General features: G+C 42.1%; 1 long non-coding RNA gene across 1 annotated transcript; it reads right to left on the reverse strand.

Moving 5' to 3' along the window:
- Positions 1–802: 802 nt before the first annotated feature.
- On the reverse strand, positions 803–3,569 carry LOC139533439 (uncharacterized). The gene is made up of 3 exons (XR_011666750.1): positions 3,218–3,569; positions 1,302–1,673; positions 803–1,102 (listed from the first exon to the last, which is right to left on the reverse strand). It is a non-coding gene; the product is annotated as an uncharacterized lncRNA (long non-coding RNA).
- Positions 3,570–5,020: the final 1,451 nt, after the last annotated feature.

The following is a 5,020-nucleotide window of genomic DNA, read 5'->3' on the forward strand; positions in this document are numbered from 1 at the left end:
CCCTTTGAGAGGGGGGTCACAGCCAGGGTAGAAGGTCGTCCACAAACAGACTAGGACCCAGACCAGAGAGGAGGTCATCTTCAAACAGACTAGGACCCAGACCAGAGAGGAGGACATCCACAACAGACTAGGACCTCGACCAGAGAGGAGGACATCCACAACAGACTAGGACCCAGACCAGAGAGGAGGACATCCACAACAGACTAGGACCCAGACCAGAGAGGAGGACATCCACAACAGACTAGGACCCAGACCAGAGAGGAGGTCATCCACAACAGACTAGGACCCAGACCAGAGAGGAGGTCATCCACAACAGACTAGGACCCAGACCAGAGAGGAGGACATCCACAACAGACTAGGACCCAGACCAGAGAGGAGGACATCCACAACAGACTAGGACCCAGACCAGAGAAGAGGACATCCACAACAGACTAGGACCCAGACCAGAGAGGAGGTATGTACAGTTGGTATCATTGCTGAGTTGGTTCTTCATGAACAGGGTTAAACTCACCTCTTGTAAGATGGAGTCCTGAACAGCAGGATCACTGAAGTTCAGATTTTGATTATTTGGGGTCACTTTCATTCTCACCACCTGTCTCTTCAGTTGGGGTTTCTCAGACGTCTCCACAGCTGGGCCTACAAGATAATACAATCCCACAAAGACAGTAGTGAATCATGGGGCAACTTTAGAGTTCTCCTGTCATCATAATATCAGGTAGATCAGGTGGAGAATATTGTAACTTACCATAGCAGAGGAAAGGAGAGGGGATGTCACAGGGATGATTTATCCATTTAGTTTTATCAGAATAAGAAGGATGAGATGACATCAGAGTGCAGTTGTATCTCTGATCTGTTGAAAGCAATTCTGGCTTCCAGTTTCTGAATGAGGAGTCACTCTGGTCTGACCATCTCCAGGAGTCTTGAAACAGACCGATCCATACAGGAAGTCCCCTCAGTGATATCTTCTTCTCTATCTCTGTGTTCTCAGTCTGGTTCCTCACACTGACCAGGTCTGTGTGATGCTGTCTGCAGTAACTCTGAGCATCTATCCAGGTCTTGTTCTCCTGAATTAAGACGTATGTTAGGTTGGTGTCTTGTTTTCCTGCAAAAGTCAAATGTAATAATCAATACAAATATGCAGTGAAATATCATCTACTGATCATCTATAGTACATGTTGTCATTGATTTGATAACAGATCAATAACTGATTAACAACTTAAAGTTATCATGAGTCTATGTTTCAACTCAATGGCAGCTCCAGCACTTATAACAGGCTTCATCATTAGTATGTAAACACTCACCATCATAACAGATGAAGTGATGCTGGTCATCACAGGAGGTGTTGTGCCACAGACCAGCTGTACTCATTAAAGCACAGTTACCATGTTGGGGTGTCCCAGTGTCCCAGTTTCTGAACTCAGTCTCCCCCTCTCTGTAGAAACGTCTGTCTGCCAGAGACCAGTGCCACTTCATGGAGTCTCCCTTCTTCAGTCCAATCCATAACCAGTAATTATAACTACTGTCACTGGTAATCAGCCTGTTCAGGTCCTCCATGTCATCTACTGTAGCCAGATCAGTGTATTTCTCTCTGCAGTAACTCTGGGCATCAGTCCAGGTCATAGAGGTGTTAATGAAGTGATACTGATGAAGACATGAGGAAGGTGTGTAGAATCCTGTGAAAAGAAAAATTATTCATGAGGTACATTTTCTCCATCACCTTCTCAACCCCAACCATATTATCTATGGATCTGTTAACATACAGTACACAAACACACACACACACACACATACATTCATAAACACACACACACAGCATACATGACCACACTTTTCCTGTGTGGGTGTTCATTGGGCCTTTGTTGGGTTGGTGAGGGATCTTTGAGGGGCGGTAGACTTCCTTGGGTGTACAATTTTCAAATAAATCATTATTTATTCTGCGGTTATTCTGCAGTTGTTCTATTGATATTATTCCTGTTAGAAATGAAATGTACAGTGCATGTTAATAGTATCTTCTGATTATATTTATTATGTCTTTATCTATTATCTTCCAAAATGTAAGTAGGTTTTTCTAGATGTCCGATAACACATTCTGATTGAATGTCTTGTCCTGCACTTTGTAAAATCCCAGGATGCATTGAGTGAAAGTTGGAAAAAGATCTTGGTTCCTTTCTATACATAAAAGTGTGAATGCAAAGAGGACTCTGTCCACAAAATAGGTGAAGTGAACTAGCAAAGAGTTGAGTCCTCATTCAAAGGCAAGGGCAGAGTGAATACAAAGAGAACAGAGTTATGTTTCTCTTAATACCACAGTTCACTTTAAACAGGACTGAGATCAGTTACTTTAAACAGGACTGAGATCAGTTATTTAAACAGGACTGAGATCAGTTATTTTATACAGGACTGAGATCAGTTACTTTAAACAGGACTGAGATCAGTTATTTTCAACAGGACTGAGATCAGTTACTTTAAACAGGACTGAGATCAGTTACTTTAAACAGGACTGAGATCAGTTACTTTAAACAGGACTGAGATCAGTTACTTTTAACAGGACTGAGATCAGTTATTTTAAACAGGACTGAGATCAGTTACTTTAAACAGGACTGAGATCAGTTACTTTAAACAGGACTGAGATCAGTTATTTTAAACAGGACTGAGATCAGTTACTTTAAACAGTACTGAGATCAGTTATTTTAAACAGGACTGAGATCAGTTACTTTAAACAGGACTGAGATCAGTTATTTTAAACAGGACTGAGATCAGTTATTTTAAACAGGACCATATGTGAAAACACCTCACAGAAATTAGGGCTCATAAATGTTACAATTTGTTAATGACTTTAGCAATATTGTATTTAACTTCTGCTAAATAAATGGTTTATACATAAATTCCTATACATAAGAGATATAACTGAATAATTACTATGAGGTGGTCAATACACATGGTGACAATACATGAGATCATTTTGGTGACCAAATGGACCCAATACGGACAGCTGATCCAAAGTGTCAGCTTATTTCAGGAACAGTGAAGGCTGTCCTCAACAGATATGGGCTGTCCACACTGGGACACACTGGGCCACACTGGGCCACACTGGGACACACTGGGACACACTGGGACACACTGGGCCAATGTCTTGGGGGTAATATGCAGCCGATTAGCAAGAACGTATCGGCCCAATGTGGGCATGTTTGCAGGGACACACACACAGTAAACTGACCTGAGATTAGCAGGGTGAGATACAACAACGTTTCCATCACTGTGAAATTCAAAGGATATATGATTAAAATGAATGCACTTCAAGGTTGCAACACTTTACCAATGCAAACTGTCTTTCTCCTTCTTTACTGATATGATGTGACAGGACAGGTGAAGATAATGCTCCCCACATAGAGGGTTATCACCTGTTCAGAGACAGGAACAATCAGTGATTGTTAGGTTAGGTTTCTAAAGTATTGGAAGTGGGTAGTGGTGAAAACCCTCAACATAACGTCTCCAGAGATCCAACAAGGGTTAGAACACATGGTTGATTATTCTACACTGGAACCTTCAAATGGGGAATAAATAAAGTGTTAAATTAAAGTCAAGAAACAGGATCCCCTGAACAGGATTCCTATGGTCACACACTGCCTGACTTTAAACACAATGAAAACACAATGAAAGGTTTTCAACATAAGACAGAGGAAATGTCAAGTGTCAGTGTGCAGCAGAGGGTTAAATCTGCCCGAACATGGAGAGGCACCAACTTCGGCGGAAGTCGTGACAGGATATTACACAATTTGAGTTTGTGTACAGAAAGAGTTTTGGAAATGTACAATTACATCTGAATTTATTATTTTTTTTTAACTAGAAATACATTTATGCTAGATTTCCAGCATAATTATACAATACAAAATGGCCTCACCTGTTGTTTGAAAGAATCTCTCTCTCTCTCTCTCTCTCTCTCTCTCTCTCTCTCTCTCTCTCTCTCTCTCTCTCTCTCTCTCTCTCTCTCTCTCTCTCTCTCTCTGCATGCTGGGAGTGTTTGGTGCATGCTGGGAAGTGTATGATCGAGGGAGTGCGTGTGTTGTGTAGAGTTAGATATTCAGAACTTTCTTTCGGTTTTCTCTTTCTTGGTGGCATTCTTTGTTTTCTTCTGTGCATGATTAAGATTATCATATATATATTTTTTTGTGGTAGAATTAAGTATTTCGTTTTTTTTTCGTATCGAAATTACCTTGATTTTGGCGGGGATGGCATCCCGAATTGGAATGCCGTCCCTGTCACTTCGGCACGGCTTTAGGTGTGTTACTGAAGCTAATGTCACGGTGGAGGAGTTTCTGGTCGCCGTAAGAGAGAAGGTAGGATATGAGAATATTGCTTATGCGTCACGGATGAACAAAGCGGTGGTGGTATTTCTTAAAGAAGAGCGCCTTGTTGATCGTATGGTTGAGCAAGGCGTAATTCTTAAAGGAATGTTTTTTCAAGTTACGCCGCTTTTTTCTCCGTCAACAAGGGTAACGATTTCAAATGTACCACCGTTTATTCCAAATGAGCTATTGGAGCGTGAGTTATTGCGCTTTGGGAAGTTTGCAAGCTCAATTAAGGTTGTTCCGTTGGGTTGCAAACACCCGGCGTTGAAACAGGTTATGTCGTTTCGGCGACAGGTGTTTATGTTTTTGGACTCACCGGAGCAGACTTTAGAGATATCGTTTAAAGTCAAGTATGACAATAGACTATATATGGCTTATGCTAGTACGGGTAGTCAACGGTGTTTTGAGTGTGGGGATGTTGGCCATAAGCGACATGCTTGCCCGAAAAGGGAGAAGGCAGAGGGAGGGGCGCAGGTGGTCATCATAACGCCTGGGCCCACTGATGTAGGGAGAGGTGGGCTGACAGTGGTTGAGCAGCCACAAGCACCTGCTGCCGAGGAACAAGTTATCCGTGTTGAGGCCACGAGTTTGCAACTTGTATTAGAGGGAAATATTATGCAGCTGAAAAATATTGTTGTAGAAGGCAAGGATGGATCTGAAGAGCCAGTTCC

Source organism: Salvelinus alpinus, chromosome 11 (assembly GCF_045679555.1).
Source record: "Salvelinus alpinus chromosome 11, SLU_Salpinus.1, whole genome shotgun sequence".
In the NCBI taxonomy this organism is placed as follows: Eukaryota; Metazoa; Chordata; class Actinopteri; order Salmoniformes; family Salmonidae; genus Salvelinus; species Salvelinus alpinus.